Consider the following 10,495-nt stretch of genomic DNA (forward strand, 5'->3'; position numbering starts at 1 on the left):
TCAGTTTTCCCTTTATATTCTACTAGTTAAGATGAACCTGAAGTCTCCATGGTAACATTTGACGACTGGTCTAAAACAAAAGCGACGATCCAGTTCACGATTCATACTCATACAGTATATCCTTCCTTGTGTCGTCTTTCATTTGCAAACAATTCGTAAAAAACATCCTACAGCAAAGAAGAGATGAGCTTCAACAGTCGGTCTAGAAAAACAAGGAATCACACACAGAATCACAAGAGAGATGCTCTGTTTTTCTTTTTATTGAAAATCGTACGATCAATAAAAAAAGAACACATGAATAAATGGATGTATTTGAGCGCGGTGCTGTCGGCAGATGCTCTGGTATTGATCCGGCCTGATCGGTTCCTCTGCTGGGGAATTAGCGGTCAGGCTTTCATTCTCTCTGCCGACTTCAGCTGCTCAGTCGAGCCTCGGAGGAACAAACGTGAAGGAGACCGAGAGCCGGGTGCAGGAGGCGGAGGAGAGGATTTGTATCTGTGTGTGTGTGTATTTCTGTGTGTGTGTGTGTGTGTGTGTGAGAGAGAGAGAGAGAACAAGTGGACCTTGGTTGATTCATCCTATATTCTTCAGCCACTTTTATTCAAAATAAAGCAGTTTCCCTGGAGACAGACGGCTATAAAAACTATACTAAAGATCATGTTTTTGTCTTATGAATGAAACTGAGTCTAACTTCATATGAATCCCTCTATGACCAGTTTGAAACAGCTCAGAGTGACTGATATTTCTGTATTCAATAATTCCAGGAAAACGCTCTTATCTTCTTATCCTCACCTTGGATGAAGTCTCTAAAGCTTACTGCACCTAGACTGTTCTCATAAATCAGATTATTAAATGTAAATGATGCGTCGTGTGTTATTGATCCTGCTGTTATTGATTGAATTCAGTACCATGTCCGTAACTTGTCTTTTCTGCGTTTCTGAGCATGAAAACCTGGTGAAACTATACGAGTGGGAAGCTGAACAAGAGCGAGTGTGTGTGTGTGTGTGTGTGTGTGTGTGTGTGTGTGTGTGTGTGCGTTTGTCTCCTCATTATTTATCCTCCTGCACTCTCCCCAGCTCTCAGTTTACCCTCAGGATCCACACTGCTCAACCCTGAGCTCCGGCGCCGCCCGGGTCGGTACGGGTGTGAAGCCCGGCTCAACGCTCGCTCCTTTTCCCTGGATCGACCCCCATCCCTCCCTGCTGCAGAGAGAGAGAGGGAGAGAGAGAGGGAGAGAGAGAGAGAGAGGGAGAGAGAGAGAGAGAGAGAGAGAGAGAGAGGGAGAGGGAGAGGGAGAGAGAGGGAGAGAGAGAGAAGGAGAGAGAGGGAGAGAGAGAGAGAGAGAGAGGGAGAGAGAGAGAGGGAGAGAGAGAGAGAGAGGGACAGAGATAGAGAGAGAGAGGGAGAGAGAGGGAGAGAGAGGGACAGAGAGAGAGAGAGAGGGAGAGAGAGAGAGAGAGAGAGAGAGGGAGAGAGAGGGAGAGAGAGAGAGAGAGGGACAGAGATAGAGAGAGAGAGGGAGAGAGAGGGACAGAGAGAGAGAGAGAGAGAGAGAGAGGGACAGAGAGAGAGAGAGGGAGAGGGAGAGAGAGGGAGAGAGAGAGAGGGAGAGAGAGGGAGGGAGAGAGAGGGAGAGGGACAGAGGGAGAGAGAGAGAGAGAGAGGGACAGAGAGAGAGAGAGGGAGAGAGAGAGGGACAGAGAGAGAGAGAGGGAGAGGGAGAGAGAGAGGGAGAGAGAGAGGGAGAGAGAGAGGGAGAGAGAGAGGGAGAGAGAGAGAGAGGGAGGGACAGAGAGAGAGGGAGAGAGAGAGAGAGAGAGAGAGAGATGTGAGGCAGAAAGAGAAAAAATAGATAAAAATTGGTTACATTTTCTTCGATTTCACGCCCCACTGTTTTGTTTCCATCTTTCATTTACAGAATATTGTGTGTGTGTTCCTGTATTTCTATACTTATGAAGACCAAATGTCCTCACAAGGATAGAAAGATGCGAAAAAATCCTCCAAAGTGAGGACATTTTGCCGGTCTTCACTTCTTTAAGGGGCTATTTTAGGGTTTTGACTTGGGTTTAGGGTTTAGGTTAAAATTAGGATTAGGATTAGGTTTAGGGTTAATTTCACTTAGACACCTAAAACAAGGAAGATCTGGAGAAATTTAAATCTAATAGTTGGATAGAGAACCTTCAGGCTGGTGAGCAAAACAGAATTAAGTCTTGATTCAAATTGTTATCTCGCTTGTTTAATTTACCCAAAGAGTTTGTACATTAGGAGTCGTTTCCGGGAGATTGTGGGAGAATTATTTGTTATTCATTATATATTTGTCAGGGAAAATGCAAATTGTTTGAGGGTTTCTGGCCAGAACTAATTTGCAAACTGTGTCTGTCCCTGGTTAGGCTTTTGAGGTAAAAACAGTTACATCATTTAACACATGACAGCTACATTCAAAATTGAAAAAGAAAAGAAAGTAAAGTATATTCTACCAGATGTAGAGAAAGTTCATAGTTAATGATTACAAGTTTGATTAAAACTCAGATCCTGATTAAAACTCAGCAAGGTCTCGTTATTCCACGTTTTATGAAGAGAATTTTATCCAGACCTGTTTTTTTTTTTTTTTACACAAGATTAGGTTTAGGGTCAAGATTAGGATTAGTTTAAGGTTAGGGTTAAGCCTGTATTGGCGAGGGTTAAGGTTAGGGCTAGCAGTTAGGGAATGAATGCAGTCAGTGAGGGTCCTAACAGATACAGTAATATAAACGTGTGTGTGTGTGTGTGTGTGTGTGTGTGTGTGTGTGAGATGGGAAGTGATGGCTCATCAGCAGCTCCAAATCAAAAGCAGGAGCAGCTGCACAGCAAAGTTTCATGCTGACCGACAGACGGAGAATAAATCACACAAGCAAACAGGCAAACAGCTGCTGTGGAAATCCAGTTTACTCTGCCGTGCCAAAGACAACACACACACACACACACACACACACACACACACACACACACACACACACACACACACAAACATAAACACATTGAATGCATTTGTCAGTGCGCTGTGGTCTGGCCTCTGCTCTCGACTGTAGGAAGTGAAGCTCATTATACTCCAACAAGAGCATCAGCTAAAAGAAAACTAAATATCTACTACACTGGAACTTTTCAATGCAATATGGTTTTTATAGGATAAAAACTTGGTAAGAGCATCATGAGTTTGATTTCTATAATCAGTTTCAACTTCAATAAATTCAATCATTCCATACAAATTTAGAAAACAGAATTTAAATTCAGTCGTCTGCTGGAACAAATCTCATCACTTTCAATCTGAGTCATTTACACAAACACAAGATCTCAAGTCAAGACTTTAGAAACCTTTTCAAGTCATCAAAGTACAAGTCAGAGTCAAGTCCCAAGTCACCAGAACCCAAGTCAAGTCAAGTCTCAAGTCTTCTCTTCATGCATCAAGTCAAGTCTCAAGCAATTAAAACTGAGACTCGAGTCTGACTCATGTGACTCCTAACACTGTTTCATGAAGCGGAGATATTATCGCTGGAAATTAGATGAAAAAGGAAAAACAAACTTTTACATTTTGATCCGTAATTTGTTCTCTCTCTCTCCCTCTATCTCTCTCTCGCTCTCCCTCTCTCTCCCTCTCTCTCCCTCTCCCTCTCTCTCTCTCTCTCTCTCCCTCTCTCTCTCGCTCTCTCTCCCACTCTCTCTCTCTCGCTCTCTCTCTCTCTCCCTCTCTCTCCCTCTATCTCTCCCTCTCTCTCCCTCTATCTCTCTCCCTCTCTCTCTCTCTCTCTCTCTCTCTCCCTCTCTCCCTCTCTCTCCCTCTATCTCTCTCCCTCTCCCTCTCTCTCCCTCTCTCTCTCTCTCTCTCTCTCTCAATTCAATTCAATTCAAGGAGCTTTATTGGCATGACGTACATGTGCACATGTTGCCAAAGATTCAAACATAAATGAGATAGAAATAAAGTGAAATAAAATGAAATAAATTGCATATTAAATATATAGATTCATCACATAGAATATTTCTGGACAGTAACAACAATAACAGTGATGATTACAAAAAAAAGCAAAGTTAAAGAAGAGTTTACAGAGTTGATGTGTTTCTTAGATTATGGCATGACATCATCATGACATCATCATGACATCACATACTGAGCACAGAGTTCTACTGTTTCAACATTTTCTCCAAGCAGGAGACACATTTTTTTGTTGATACTGAGATTTTGAAAGTTCTCTATTCTTTCAGAGATTTTATTTTTATTTTTTTTTTTTTTCTGTGTTCATACTTGGTCCAGGAGAGAAGGAAGTGTATAAGTAAGTATTTCTCCTGAGTCGCAGTGCACACACACACTCTTTCTTCTCAGTTTCTATACATCTCTCTCTCTCTCTCTCTCTCCCACCCTACTTTACTCCTCCCGGTGGGAACAGTCATGGTGATAGACGGTATTCAGAGGGCCGATTTGATGTTAACAATGTGACAAGCGGTAGAAAGTGGATAAAACAGGATGAAAGAGAATAAAGAAACGAGTCGGGGAGGCTGAGAGTCGAGTCCCGAAGCGTGACCCGCTGTCAGAGCCGAGTCGGCGAGTCTGAGAGACGCCTCCGTCCTCTGGGAAGACCGGTAAACCTTTCCCGACAGCGCAGCCACATCGCAGTCTGAGAGGCTGAAGTTGGCGCTGCCGCCATAACTTTGTTTGTCCTCTGTGATTACACAACTGCACCGTCACACCGCCTCCATCCTAATTATTAACAGATTCGTTAGGGCTGCATACTTCGTACCAAAAAATACTGAAATCGCAATATTGACTACTCGTGATGGGACGATCTGCTTATCTCACGATACGATTCAATACGTGATATGAACAACCACAATACGATGTAATTAATAAAAGTTCAATGACAACAAAGTCTGACTGTGCAGAATTATGTTTATTTCTCAGCAACAAGTCTTTCTAGCGATGGCAATGCCTTGCTGAAATGTATTTAAAAATGTCATTACAAAGTGCAAATAATATTCATTTTTCTTAGCATTTTTCTGCCCCACGATACATTTTTGTATTGCGATATATAGAATTGTGATATATTGTCCCATCCCTATTGACCACTGCAATTTCCAAACTGTATGTAGTGTAGTGTTTTACAAAATCCCTGGCTGACAAATCGGCAGAAAATCTTACAGTGCATCCAATACGAGCAAATCCAGATATATAAATCCAAATATATCAGTATAGAGTTAGACTGATATATTGTTTTGCAGATATATCGGGCCATATTGCCGTTTTATGAAGTATCGGATATTAGCTGGTCACACCGATATGATTCCTGTCTGACCTCAGCTACAAAAAACTGAGTCTGTAAAACCTACAAGGAAAGTTTCTTTTCTTTACATGTTTTGTTTATTCATTTAATTGTTCGATTACGTTTTTTGTGAATTAACTCTTAATTTAAAGGCGGTTTCAATGGAGAATTTTAGTGTCACATGATGATCTAAATGCTGTTTCAGAGGCTTTTCCACCCTGACAAGAAAGAAAACTGGGGAGAAACACTGACTGAATACTTTTCAAAATATTGCCTATCGATGACTTATGTCTAAAAATATCAGTATCAGTATCGGTGTCTACAACAGCAACGTTAATCAAAAATAACCGCAACCAACAATGTGTTTCTTGTCCATATCCTAAAGCCCTAACAATGGGAGAATCGGCAGTAAAGCGTCAGGCTCTGCTGGGAGAAACCTTGATGGGACCAATTGATTTGAACCGCCCGTCCGCCCGCCTCTTCCCCAGCTCAGCTCACCTTTGGCCTGGCTGCATGCTGCGATGTTGGGCTTCTCCGGCTGCGCCTCGCCTCCCACCGCGGCCCGGAGCTTCTGCAGCACGTACCTGCAGGCTGAGCACAGAACAGACCAGACCACAACAGACCAGATCAGAACCGCATGAAAATGGATGAGAACAATACAGCAGGGGAGGAATGTATTTTGTAAGCAAGCGTTGTCTTGTTTGGCAGGACATTCTGTTGCTCGACATTCATAACGCGCGCTCGAGTCCCATAAAAAAAAGTGTGGAAATACTGTAGATATAAAATGAGTGCATGGACTGAGTTAGTATATAGAGCCGGAGCAGCTCTAGAGAGAAAGCTGCTGACCGATCCCTCCAGTCTGTATTTTGACAGCAGTAGAGCCCGTTAGCTCTCATTACGTCGGGTGTTTCTTACTCATAATAACACCTTGCATGGCAACGTCGTCAGTAGCTAATTCTTTGATAACACATTCCCTGACCTTTTGACCTGAAGGGAAATTTAATGAACAAATCTGTCAAATTGACTGGCCGCCCCATTCCCTGGATTACTCGGGTCATTACGCATCTATCTAGCATACTGGCCACGCCCATTTCCGACTGACTAGATTTTCCGCCAGTTTGATTTTTTTCAAAAACTGTATTATCCGCTACTCCTCTTATAAATCGTGTCCAATCTTCACCAAATTTGCACAAAAGCAATCAAGCAGTTTTTTTGATATTCCATACCGTTTTTAAATAATTGGCTTCCAAAGTTTGGTCAAATGTTGTGGGCGGGGTCTATTTTACAAAAAAATGCCATAACTCATGAACACATTGTGCTATCTTGACCAAATTTAGTACACATGTGCAGGCATCTAATCTGAGGTAATGTGCAAAATTTGGCGTCATTTCGCCAATAGGGGGCGCTACAGCAACTTTTTAAATTTTAAATGCCCTTAACTCAGTGACTGTTAATCGTAGAAATATAATTCTTTCATTCAGAAGAGGGTGGGGGTTAATAATGAGATTTTAAAAAGGGAAGCAAGCAGAAAGAAAAATAAGGGAGGTGAGATCAACACAGCGCCTTCCTCAGAGTATTTTGAATTCACCTCAACTCTTTCTGCCATTTAGTCAGCTACAGGCTTTCCTAATAATACTGCTTGTTTGACTACTTTCAGCAGAGAATAATGGAGTGAATGTCAGTAAATATCACAGCTCTTTGCTTAACAGAAAGGTTGTCAGGAATGTGAACAAAACGTCTTTTGGGCAATTTAAGGCAGAATGAATCGCTCACAAAGAGCAAATCGAAGCGTTTGAACCTGAATGACGGCTGAAAAACTTAAAGTGAAAGTGAAAGGACAAATGCGCCCTTTTTCGCTCATTTATAGCGCCAACTGTACTTCATTATTCCCCAAACATGACAGAAAACTGCCACACGATAATGAAAGCTCCTCTGTAATCGGATCGTCTCTCTGCCCCAAATTGGTGTTTATGTCCCTCGAGTCGTCCCACCGCCAGATGAGAGGGAGTCGCTTTGATTGGCTCCGCTGTGTCGGCTCAGCTAACTGGCAACTCATCGCCAACAACTGTTTACATGAACTTCAGTTAGAAATCCTAAAACTGTTTAATGATGCTTGATAGTTTTGACTGACTCATCAAATCATTAATTGATGTAGATTTATCTACATGACTGATTTTGAGGAGGTAATTTCCAGAATTATGTTGCATTTATGACCATTTTTACTTATATTCACAAAAATGAACAAATACAAACAACATACAAACAAATAGTACACAAATACACACAATATCAATAGAATGATCTATTTTCAGCAACCATCTCTCCATTCTCTTATCTCATAACAATTCTTTTACATCTCAACTTCAAAATCAAAATCTGAAAATCAATCAATGGTGATGTTCAGTTTAAAGGGAAAAACATCTAAATTGTGAGATATAGATATAGATTAAGTTTTAACAACTGTTGGGGCAGCAGGGTGGCGAAGTGAGAAGAGACAATGACGTTCAACCAGAAGTCCGGGTTCAAACCCGCGTGACAGAGTGAGCGTCCCGTTCGTCTTCACCGCGTCTCCTTTCCTCTCCTCCCTGTACCAGGAAGTGACTCGGAGGAGGCGAGGAAAGGAAAGGAGGGAAGTGAATGAGAGAGGGAGGAGGAGAAGTGAACAGAATCGGGACAGTTGTCTTCCTTCTATCGTCATAAAAGTCCGAGTCCATTACAGATGAAGTGGCCCAATCACAAACTTCCAGTCTTACAGCCAATCACAGGGCTTCATCCTGCCTGGCCTATTAAAAGTGCAAGAGTCTGTTGTTTTATTGCACTATGACAAAGATTATATAAAACAACTTCCAGTCACTAAACCTAGTCTGAATCTGCGTCTTAAGTAGGATTACACAAGTGTAAACTGCTGTATTTAAAACCAGGCAGATCAAAACAAAAGCCCCTTTGCTTTTGAGATCACTGACTTGGTTTCACCGATGCTCTTTGAGCCGTTGGCCTTCGGTGAATTAAACAACTCCGACTGATGAGTTACGACAACGACACCATGACTGTCATAAAACTTTTCCAGCAGTTATTCTACCAGTGATTCATCGCTCCTGAGATTTAAAACAACCTTTGGCCACATCTAATACTCACATAAAGAATCTGAGGCAACACCCTCAAAGCAAGTCTGAAATTTCTGAGCCTGGGGCGAGCACCCGAAGGCCTCCTGACAGAAATATGCTGACTCATTCTCACAGGCTGCACCCTCTCTAACTTGGATATTGTGTTTGTTTGTTTTTTTTTTATTCTGGTTCTGTCTGTGTTCAAACTCCACGGCTCTTAAACTGGTTTGACAACTCTCCTCCAAGCCTGTTTTTGTTCTTCACAAGGCAAAAACGAGACATAAATGAAAAAAATAAAGATATTCTTATTTTAAAAATTGGTGTGAAGTCTGGATTGGATGAATAATTGATGCAGCTCAACAGTGGGCTGCTATATAATCAAAATCTATTGTGTCTTGTCTCACAGCAATGATTCAATTAAGATGGTTGCTAAATGTTACAGACAAAAAACACAATTTAATCCACAGCTTCAGGCAGATTTGATCACAGTAAAGACTCACCGTTGATGATCAGTCACACCATTTCCTACAGAGTGATAGATCTGTGGCAACAGGTTAAAAGCCTGTAGTCTTGAAGTCTTGAAGTATGAGGAGAAAATCTATTGTTGTCTGTCTGTGGAGGAACTCGGCTGTCATCTGCAGCTGACTCTCTTCCTCAAAAACAAAGTTAACTCCTCCTCTGACAAACCGCCCCGCCCCTCCGGCTCTGAGGACATCGACAACCAACATTCCTATCTTCTGCAGTCATTCTCAGCCTTTTTTCATATCAAGGACCCCTAATTTAGTCCACATTAGGGGACACAAACCCCCGTTTGATGAGATTTTGCCTCTCAGACCCAAATCTGAGAATATTTGTATTGTTAGATATGATTTTGTCCAGAATCCCATGACTATCTGTATTGTAGGTAGAGAGGTAACAGAGACACTATGATCAAAACAGTCATTCTTCTGCATTCTCTAATTGTGTTCACTTTTTGTAAATGAAATAGTGCTGAAGTTTAACAATTCATCAATTTGTTGGGGACCCCCTGGAACCCCCTCAAGGACCCCTGGTGGTCCCCGGACCCCACGTTGAGAACCACTGCTCTACTGGACCAGTAGAGACTGACTTTCATGCCTAGTACAGTGCTACAGTTTCATGCTACAGCTCAGATCCCCATCTGCCAAACCATGTTATAGTTCTGAAAGGACAAAAATAATAACTAATCAGCAGACAAATACAGTTAAAATTCACAACTATTATGCTACAAAAAATGTTGCGCATAGAAGCATTTAGATGAAATTTGGTGTATTTATTTACCAAGTCACAGTGTCATCTATCTTAGTGCATCAATATCATAGCAACATCAAAACAGTATATTGCACCAACCTTACAAATTCATTTTCCTAGATTTCATCTTTGCAAATTTACTAATTAATGTGTTGATATAAAGGTTATAAGAGTGAATAGAGACAGAAAATAGTTGATGATTGTTCATAATCTGCTTTTTTTCATATAGTTTCATATAATATAGTTTCATATAAGTTTCATATAATATATCACATCCCAAGGGATTTTCTGCATTGTTGGCTGCACCCATTAAAATTCCACTTATGACCACAAGCCATCCTCCCTTCCCCGAGTCCTAATACTAGTCGATTTAATAATTGATGTGTTATTCCTCTGGTCTGGGACACTCCAGTCAATATTTGTGAACACAAACAACTCGCTCCTGAAGCCGGAAACCAGAGAACTACGAGTATGAACTGAACCGGGGAAAGATAGTAAAGTCACTGCGGGACTCGAGTTTGTGACTCGCACTCGAGTCGCATACAAATTGACTTCAGACTTGACTTGGACTCTAAATTAGTGAAGAATGAGAGACTGTAAGAGAACAGGATTGTTGACTTGGCTCATAAAAAAGACATTAAAAAAAGACATACCACATAAAAACAAATAAACAGACATAAGAGTTAATAACATTTGTAATAACTTTTGTAATAACGTTTGGATACAAAGACTGTAAAACTTTAAAAGGATGAGTGGGTGTCATGATTGATGACCAACTAACCTTTAAGGAGCATGTGGCTTCTGTTGCTTGGTCATGCTTGTCAGACCCTACCT

General features: G+C 41.4%; 1 long non-coding RNA gene across 1 annotated transcript; it reads right to left on the bottom strand.

The window, feature by feature from the left end:
- Positions 1–245: 245 nt before the first annotated feature.
- LOC139911525 (uncharacterized) lies at positions 246–9,037 on the bottom strand. Its single transcript, XR_011784616.2, has 3 exons — positions 8,893–9,037; positions 5,787–5,879; positions 246–1,202 (listed from the first exon to the last, which is right to left on the bottom strand). It is a non-coding gene; the product is annotated as an uncharacterized LOC139911525 (long non-coding RNA).
- Between the last annotated feature and the right edge of the window lie 1,458 nt (positions 9,038–10,495).

Source organism: Centroberyx gerrardi, chromosome 10, assembly GCF_048128805.1.
Source record: "Centroberyx gerrardi isolate f3 chromosome 10, fCenGer3.hap1.cur.20231027, whole genome shotgun sequence".
NCBI lineage: Eukaryota > Metazoa > Chordata > Actinopteri > Beryciformes > Berycidae > Centroberyx > Centroberyx gerrardi.